We start from the raw sequence: 10,301 nt of genomic DNA on the forward strand, positions 1-10,301 counted from the left end.
GTGTGTCGGTTGTGTGTGTGTGTCGTGTGTTGTGTGTGGTGTGTCGTCTTTCTTTTTTTTTTCTTTTTGTGGTCGGGTGTGCTGTGTGTGTGGTGTGTGTGTGTCGTGTGTGTGTGTGTCGTGTGTGTGTGTGACGGTGTTGTGCGTGTGTGTGTGTGTCGTGTCGTCGTGTGTGCGTTCGTCCATATACCACACCATCGCCGAAACACAATCACTTACTAGTATCCCACCCGGCCTGGTTGTGCCTTCCGATCTACCTTCCTTCTCGTGTCCGATGTCACTGGGAAGACCGTCTGATCGTGACAGACCGTGTGATGGCGGACGGGACGTGTTTAGGTAGACTATATTCGTGAAAACTTATAGTTCTGTCACAAGTGAAAATTACGTTATATAAGAGTAGTAATTTAAGTGTAAAGTATTTCCCCGTTTTTCTTCTCTACTTCGTTCCTGCCCGTCTCTCGTCAATTCCCGCTACTCACCTCCCGACTCACTTCTCACACACACAACACACACACACACACACACACACACACACACACACACAACACACACACACACCACACACACACACACACACACACACACACACACACGACACACACTTCTTTTGTTTTTGTGTCACGACTAAACGAACTTGTTACCAACTGTTGGTCCGCGTGTACCCTGTTATGTTTGTGGTAGGGTGCCCAAGATGACCGTTTTGTAAGGGTCTCCGGAATTCCGGGTCTCGATCGTCATTTTTCGTGCTGTTCCCCCACTTTCTGTTTTGCGTATAAGTATTGTATAAGTCCGAGAAAAAAAATCTAGAGAAGTAATAACCGGTAGAAAAAAATGGGGCTAAAGAGTGTGTGAGGAACGAAGGAGAGACGAGACGGTTGGAGAGGGTGGTCGCGCTGAGAATTTGAGAAAGCGCTAATTCTGTAGGAGGTTTCTGATAATATTAAACTGTTTCAGTATTGAATGATAAAGGTGTAACTTAGACGGTCTTGGGAACCGTCCACGAACATCGTCGTTGAGTTTAGTTTATGTCAACGCGGGACACAAAAACTCTCATTAAAAGAACCGACCCCGTCTCTCAGCCCTTTTTTTTTCACCTCCCGTTATCTTCCTAACCCGATTCGTGTATCTGTCGTCTCAATTGAGAGGGGATGTGTGTGTGTGTGTGTGTGTGTGTGTGTGTGTGTGTGTGTGTGTGTGTGTGTGTGTGTCTTTGTGCTCCAGCCAAACTGAGGTCCCAGTGTTTTGGTGGGGATCAGCAAGCTCCCATACAACCTGTCTTAGCGCTGTCACGTTAGTATGTGACAGAGGACTGCTGTGTGAGCAGAACGCCGCCCTGTCCCGGGGTCTTAGATTACTCACAGAACCAGCGTTCACTCTTCGCGCTCTGCTGCTCTGATACACACAGGGACAACTCACCGTGTTGGAATAACATATTTAATCTTGTAGCATTTGTGAGGAGACCTTTTTTTTTTTAAACGTATGTCTCGTCTGGGATGATAATACTTTCGAAACTACGGAAGACAAAACATTTTTTAACTCCTCTAATCTTTTTAATGTTTCCTGCCCCTGCCTCCACTATCCCTTACTGTGGCTTTTTTATTTCCCAACCCTATTTTCGGTCCCTTTTTTGTGTGAAAAGGGGTTTCCCATAAAAAAGCCGATTGGGTGAATATGCCTGTTACTGTTTATGATGTGGTCTTTACCCAATAATGCCTTTATTTGTATTTATGTCTGTTTGCACCACAGGTCCACATGTAATCCCTTATGTATGTCTATTGACACTGTTATTCCTCAAGTTAGCCAGCTCAGAATGGTAAATAATCTAGATGATCATAATTGACTGGAAATAGAGAGTCACATAAGTGTGTTCCTGGGGGAGCATCATGTGTACAGGAACACACTCACACCAACGTCACTGCAGCGATAACATCTCTCAGCAGATGATGTACTACAATTCATTCCAATCATTACAAACGTAACTCCCGTCTCTCCTGCCTCCCTTTTTTCTGTTATCTTTTTCATTTCACTTTAAGAAATGCTGGTTTAGAATATTCTGGTACTTTATTTTACCTTTGAGCATAATTTATTTTCATCAAGACATCTGACCAGGTGTGTGTACAAATGAGTGTTTGCAGGGAAATGGACGGAGATTAGTTGTGTTCCATTTCCCGTGTCTGTAATGAGTGTTTTTCTTAAATGTTTATGGAAGAGCAGCCGTGTGTGGGCGTGTTTGTCAGACTCTACGATAGAGATACGCACAGGTTGGCGGGACAGTCTAGATTATGATGCAGAACATATTTACATGAAAAGCAGACACACAAACACTCATCTAAATACGCAGTCCTCCGTTGCTCAGGGTTAGCCCGCCCTTCCTTTGAAACAGATGTGCACATTGCCTCTTATCCATTTAGCCACAAATGCAGTTACCTCTGTGAACTCTGTGTTAATGTGGGGTTTATAAAATAAGCCCTGCCTCTCCCCATATGTGGCACACTCATCGACTGAACATACATGACCATACCAACATCTGTCTCTGAGCAGTGACTCACATCTTAGTACAGGGACACATCTTATGTGATATTCATGATGAATTCCATGTTTTATTCAAACTTCACTAGAAAAACCTACCCATGAACGAGCTCTGCGTCTGCCGCAGCCTGCGATGACACCCTGCCAGGTTAGAAATGACATCAGAAGAGCTGAGGTCAACAATGCGAAAATCACACTTGCACAGCTGCGCTCCACCTAGCATACAGCTAATAGTTTAAAAATATCCAACACATCAACTCCAGTCCATTTCCTGTCTATTGAAGACTTCTCCAAGGGAAGATGGAGTTTTGGAGGGAAAGAAAAATCTCGACGTGGTGCAACAGTGCCTCCTAATGTTTGGAAATCTCTTCAAGACCTGGACCTCAGCATCTTTCATTATGCAGAATCTTTTTCCTTATTATGCAAACATGGTCATATAAACTCAAAAATGTGTTTTTTCTTTTACATAAATCAGGCAGAAACTAAAACAGAGAAAGATCTGAGTTGCCACAAAGCATTTACAAATCAGCAGTCGGCCTGTTCTCAGTCAATCATGACAAACTCTTATTTTGAAATAGCCTCCTTGGTGCTGGTTAAACTTATTCACCTCCCCCCCCNTTCCCCCTCCCCTCCATGTGTGAGACTGAAACTGGAATCAGATGTGCTGCTTTAATCTTTCACACTACATGTTTCTTCATTAACAAATAAAGCCAAATTAAGACGCAAGAGAAGAAAAGGGATCTGTCTTATGTCCGTATCGCGCTAGACAATGAAACTGAGCATCTGCAAAATGTTGAATCCAGTTGCTTTGAATCCCATTAGATACTTCTGTTGTTGTTTTTTCATTCTGCTTTGTCTAGAAACCGTCTGTTTACCTCAGGATGTTTTCTCCCTGCTGGAGCCTCCTGCCTCAATTAGTAGTGGATGTAATGTACTGTCCTTGGCAGTATTAAAGGGATGTTTATATGTGCGCATGTCTTCTCATGAATGCGGATGATTCAGTTTCTCGCAGTGTGAGAAAAAGTGCGGAGGTTCAACATGGCCGTGGGGTTTGTGGCTACAGAGCAACTCTCATCTGCTAAATGATGCCATAATCTGTTGCAGCCTATGTGGCACAAATAAAGCCCCATTAATTCCCCTATGTTTCTAAATACTTGCAGTATACTGCCTTGATACACTGTTGCACATTAAAAGCTCAGTACGATTTCTGTCTCACTCGCTTTGCTACTGGCAGATAACAAGCCACAGGTCCTAGCCTGAGTGTGATAAGCAGGCAGGGTGTCGTGTGCCGGGCAGACAGAGTCCAGCCGCAGTGACCAGAATGTGGCTTCCTGGCGGTGACAGGGTGGCACAGGGACCGTGTGTTTGTGTCTGTGATTGGGTCGCACGTCTCTTCTAAATGATAGCCTTTATGCTCTCAGCAAAACCAACCTTTGACACACAGAGCAGAAGAGATGCAGATGAAACACTGAGATGCATGTGGAGTCTGTGGCTTTTAGAGAAACAAATCTTTCAAAGCTATTGAGGGCTGTTGCCTGTCCATCCCTCTCCAGCAGGCTGACCTTCAGCTGTGTGTCTCCGTGTGCAGGAGTACATTGATTTCCCCCCCAACTGTCCAGCGTGCAGAGCCGCGACCAGGTCACTCAGCCGGGCAGAAACAAATCAGACCCGCCTCACACTCTGTGTGGTAATTCAGGCCTCATTTAAAAGGAAAGATTTATGTCTCGGTGTTCCCACAAACATAACAGGAATCAGGCTGATGGAGGCAGACCAGGGGTCACCTTACCTTTTTAAGAGCTTTTCCATCCATTGCGCTGTCTATCATTCCATCTCTCACTTTACAACTATCTGTCAGAACAATTAATTCATAAATCAAATGGTCTTATAGCTTTGGCAATTTATTTGCTTCCCTAAGAGTTTAACTTGGATCCTCGGCTATATTTATGTGAGCGTTTTATTATTTTTAAGCTGAGACATGCAAGATTTAACCAACTGATGGACAAGCCACAGTGTAGCGGTCAGTCTGTAGATTACATTTGTTACAGTAGTATTCATAGATTTGTTGTAAAGAAAATCTTGGTCTGTTTTCCTTTTGCAAACAAACAGTGTTTTGCTTAGTCATCAAAACACCAGGGTGATGATCAATCTGGGGAACAAAGTGTTGCACTGGGTCAGGCATTGACATTTCAGTTTATTACCACACAGTGCAGTTTAATACCACGCAATCATTCCTGGTGTAGCTACCTTCAGTCAAAAAATTATTGCAAACACATCATTTCGTACTTAAATGTTGCACACCGCACAAATACAGCAGCTTTTCATCTCACCTCCCTGATCCACTGTCACAAATGTAGAAACTAACTATTCTCTTTTCTTGTTTTGATGAACAACCTCAGTCAGTGTTAACCACATTGATGGATGATGTGATCACATCACAGGAATGAAGAATTCTGCCACTTACTAGTTACTAGGTTACAGAAAAGGACATTGATAATAGATAATATATATATAAGGATGGCCAGGTAACATCTGACATTTAGCAGATATTTGTTCAATTTAAATCTCCATCTTTTGAGCCTACAAAAGTAGGAACTGTCACAATCTTATTAAAAGTGATGAGGCATTACGTGATCTTACACTGTTCAGTATGATCCGCAGACTTTCTCTGTCTTTTTGTTTAGAGTCACATTTCCGCTCTCCTTCCTAAAGACTTGATCTGTTGTCCACATCTTTCACACAAGACAGAATGATTGGGTGCAAAAGAGATCCAGATATAAACTTTATCTTCCATTCCCGCTCAACTTAAGGCAGATTTCCGACTTTTCATAAACAGACATTTTCCGGTGAACCCGTTCTCTGCTTCATCATTGTCATCACCACGGGTTACAATGAGCATATGTCCCTGGTGAGATGCTCTATGTGTGCGAGTGCGCTGCCAGGCTCAGGTAAATGCGCACTCATTTGCAAAATATCTGTCAAAACCGCTGAGTTTCTGTGTTGTTTACTTGTACAAAATCCTGCCAGCCTCCTCAGGATGAAGACACACTTGTTTGTCTTCCAGCTGTTGTACTACAAATAGTAAACTAGCTGAACATCATTTAGAGGAAAAGTTTAGTTGCTGTCTAACTTCAAGATTTATGTATTTTGTTTTGAGAAGTTTGCCTGTTTCCCTTCCAGCTTTGCGTGTTGTTATTCGTGAATGCAAATTGGAAGTGATTACATATTTTAAAATGAACCACATGTGTGCATCTCCAAAGGAATGCAAAAATAGTTTTTCCTACTTGCTTTGGTAATGATGAACTGTCTGACATTAATGTAAGGTTACTCCTGTCCAGGTTGACTAGAGCAACTGACCTATAGCCAACTTTGTTCATGGTCCCTTAAGGACCCCCACCTCCAGAACTGTCCCCTCCCCCTGCCTGCGGGCCCAGAAAAAGGTTCTTTGTGCAGGCAGTGAGCGAGGCAAGTGAGGCCTGGTTCTGGTTAGCGCGTTGTGCTGCATCTGAAACACTCACCTTCCTCCAGGGGTTGCATCTGGAGCTGGTTTCCTGTTCAGGCTGTGCTGGGCATGGGCGGAGTTTGGCCCGACTCTGTGATTGGGCGAGATTTATACTTTATGGACCCCAGGATAGTTAGATTTGCCAAAAAAGTAATCTGTCAATCACTGGAAAAGCGATTCAAACCAGAGGTTAATGCAAGGGAAAGCTTATGATTGGTGCAAAGGCGCAAGCTTGGAGCCAGTGATTTTGGAGTCAGATACGAAGAATCCAGCGGCAAATTTAGCATCAGCCAATCTGCTGAGCCCGTTCAGAGACAAAGAAGTCCTATGTTCTACATTTTCATCCAGTCTTTTTTTGGGGTGGGGGGGGAATGTTTTATCATAATAAGAAACTTTCAAGTAATTTAAAGTAATGTCTTTTTTGAGTAATTGCAAACCCCCAAAAATAGCATTGTTTGACAGAGTGATGCCATAGTCATTCTATAATTGTGTGTAATACACACAATTAGAATATGGCAGCAGGACCGCTGCATTCAGTAATGGTGTCTAATAATAATGTTAGCTTCCTGTTATTACTGCAGTAATTCTGTAGTTGAGGCCATAAGCACTGCCCCTAAAGCTGCACCGTGGACCTTAAACGCCACATGAATTAGGCTGGATTTAGAGTCTGGCATTGAGTGTTTTTATAGCGTTTCCTGGGGAATTTGTTACACAGGTTTCTGAAAGTTAGATTAATGCTTCAGTGGAACGATATCCTTAAAATATGTACTTAGATAAAACTGTTACGAACAGATAAAATGTAGTGCATTTGGAATGTTTTGAATTATTAATGCATTCATCTGGCAAACTGTAGAAGGTAATTAAATGTAGGTGGTCCAGATGGCAGAACATCTAACCATTCAACACTTTTCACCCAATGTTTTAAATCCTCATTCTGAAGTTTCAAATTCAGTTTGTTAAGTAAACCTCATTAAATAAAACACATATAGAGTGAATGCAATACTGTGATTGTGCTATCCTAAGTGCTTGGGAAGCGTGCTATATTCTGCTCCGTTCTGTTCCCAGAGGTGTACAGTACACTACCTTTCCAGTTAGCATGTGTGCCAGCGCTGTGAGTCGGGCATTGTTGAGTTGAGCTTCAGTGCTGGAAAGAGCTTTAGTCAGTCTTCCCACTCAAATTCACTCAGTTCAGTCTCAGTTCTTTACCAAAGACCTCCATTTCCTGCTCTGGCGCCATGGCATGCAGCTGACAGCAGCTTTTATAGATCTCCTGAAGGGACACAGTTACAGTACATGCTTCGTCTCACACGTGATAACATATAGCCTACACATTCTTCACAGTGCACAGTTAGCACGGCTTCATTTTAAGGGGATCACAAGGCAAACAAACTGGGATCCGCTGTTACAGGCAAATGAAAATTGACATTTTTTAATGAATACCCAATTACTTTATTCCCTTGTAAGAGTGATCATTAATCAAGTTTTAGACTTAGATCTTTCTGCTTTTAATCAATACTAAAATGCAAGGTAGCAGCAATGACCTAAGATTTTCATCGTCATAACTACACTGTAGCAATGTTCGTATGACCAATACAAGCCTTGAACCTTGAACCTTGAATGTGAAATTACAAAATGTCCTTTTAATCAAACCAACCACCCAATTTGCAACCTGCATAACAACCTGTCAATCAGAAGGAAAAGATACATGTTAAAGAGCAATATGCAAAATACTCAGAGGCCCAGAAGGTAATACTAGTTCAGGTGTGATGGAATTACTTCTTGACAAATGATATGGGGGCCCAGAGTCCTTCCAGAGCCTGTCTTTCAACTCCTCCTCTCCCCACTCACCCATTCTGGGAGCGTTTGATGCCAAAGTAAGTTGGCAGCAGGTACTTCTCAGGCCAGCTTTGGTCAAAATGAAAGTGTAAGTGCTGACGGTGAGCATTCCTCTTTAAAAACACTGAATTGTATGAATGTCATCCTGGACAGACAAAGGTGTAGACAATCAATAGTTCTAAAGTGAGAGGTTAAATAGAAAGTGCCTGGCTGTTAATATATTTTAAAAAACAACCCTTCATGTCTTCTGTCTCTCCTCGCGGCAGAAAATTAGCAAGAGAAAGATCCCAAACATTGTTTGGCAGTTACAATGAGTGTAACTTGGAGAGGTTTTTGATTTCACAACGTTTAAGAAGAAAGATGTGTGATTTGATGTGTTTGAACGGTCCCGAAGGGCGAATTGTTGGCTGGGGTCTGAGGCAGGGAGGAGGCCTTGATGGAGCAAACAGACACACAGGAGAGTGTTCCCCTGATACCTACGATGATGATGACGATGATGATGAGAGGATGTGACTGATGCAGATGTCACCTTTTTGGAGTTGCTGTTTACTCAGCAATGACTGTAATTCTTATCTTAAGTTGAACTTTATATGTAGGATTATGGAAACCAGCCGAGTCACTGATGGAAGTTGTATTGTGAACACTCAAATCGGGAAATAACTTTCCAAAAAGTCTTCTCCTCCGCTAATACTTCAGGGACAGTCAGTCAGTTCTGTGGCTTTGGCTCACCGTCTCGGAGTCTTATTGTATTGCGTCTTTGGCTCAGTGAAGAGTTCTTCTGGGTCCGACACAGGATCCCCCCAGTGGGCCCACCACAAGGTCCAAAGACCCTCATTCTGAGAGCCTGTTTGTCTTGGTGAGGGAAATACAAAGCTCCTCACAGCGGAATTCCTCGTTAAAATGAAATATATCCACTGGGGTATTTGTAGCTTTATGGGACACAAATAGTCCTCTGTCAACAATACTTTCATTTACACTATCATTTAAAACATACTTCCTCTAGTCATCTCTCAGTGACTTTCTCAACTGCTTTTCTTCCTCTGCTTTGTTTTTCACTGTCACCCTCCACCTCTGTTTCCACTTTTCAGAAATATAATTTTTTTTCAATTTTTGGACAGATTAGCTCCACACCCTTGTTTTATGGGTCTATGAGCTCACTCTTGTTGTGAGAGTGGCCAGTGTTCTGAAAATGGTCCGCTGATCTACAGCATGTTGGAGTGCAGCCATCGTGAAGGACTATTCAGACCCGCTTAGACAGGCTCACAGAAACAGGTCACTGCACCTGAAGTGTGTGTGTGTGTGTGTGTGTGTGTGTGTGTGTGTGTGTGTGTGTGTGTGTGTGTGTGTGTGTGTGTGTGTGTGTGTGTGTGTGTGTGTGTGTGTGTGTGTCAAAAGAATGCAACAAAATTAAGGGTTACCTCAGCCACTCACAACGCTGTGAAATTAGCAAATGGAACGATGAGCTCACTCACACTGCGAGTGTTTAATTTGAACAGTTAAACTCACAGTAACTCAAACAAGGACACCAACTTATAATAATATAGTGTTATGTATAGGTAATATCATACCATGTCTATACTCTCTCAATCATAGGCCAAGGCGCCAAGGCCCTGCTCAACAGCTAATGAATCAGTTAATCAACATGTCGTTTTTAATGTGCAGTTTTCGCTACTTCCCGTCTTTAGGCTATGCTACGTTAAGCAGCTGCTGGTTGAACATTAATATTTACTCTGTGAGTGGTATCTTCTTCTCCGCGGACCCAACAACGCTCATTTAAAATAGTTTTCTGCTGCTGTTCCACACGTTCTTCTTCTTTGTCAAAACCATACACCTACATAACCCACAATACAATTCGACAGCTGACAGTTTGCTCAGAGATTCCTGGGTGCTATGTAGAGGCTAATGTAGCCTCAAACTGCTATCCTCAAGCAGAGATGAGGAGCGAGGCATTTGCCAATTTATCAAGATTTGAGCTTATCACTCTAGAGCAGGGGTGTCCAAACTTTTTTCACCGAGGGCCACATACAGACAAATGTACGAAGGGCTGGGCCCCTCACTAGAGGTGATGTCATAAGTGAAGTTATAAGTCGGCAAAATCAATCAAATGTAAGTAAATTATGCTTAATCAGCGTACATCACAGCTCTACCTAGGGTTTCAATTATTTTGTTGGTAGCTCATTCCTTACAACAGAAGCCTCAGGTTGCTTGTAACAAGAGGGAATAGGAAGGGTCTATTTCAAGCTTGTTGTGAAAATAAGTTATTGAGCTTTTTTCTTATCAACTTAGATTTGTTAGAAAATGTTTTCAGCTTTAATTGACTGAATGTATTTGAAAAGCGGGCTTATTAACACATGAATACTACTGTAAAATATCTGTTTACATCTATATTTGAACACTCATCTGTTCAACAAAGCCTTCCAACATTAACTCACTCTTC

The 10,301-nt window shown here is 42.4% G+C and overlaps 1 protein-coding gene across 1 annotated transcript in view; it reads left to right on the top strand.

Annotated features, from left to right (window-relative positions):
- scfd2 (sec1 family domain containing 2) overlaps positions 1-10,301 on the top strand; it is a 39,799-nt gene that overhangs the window by 28,232 nt on the left and 1,266 nt on the right. The gene's annotated exons all lie outside the window — the stretch shown is intronic.

The sequence above is a fragment of the Notothenia coriiceps genome, unplaced genomic scaffold, assembly GCF_000735185.1.
Source record: "Notothenia coriiceps isolate Sejong01 unplaced genomic scaffold, NC01 NC01_scaffold00018019, whole genome shotgun sequence".
In the NCBI taxonomy this organism is placed as follows: domain Eukaryota; kingdom Metazoa; phylum Chordata; class Actinopteri; order Perciformes; family Nototheniidae; genus Notothenia; species Notothenia coriiceps.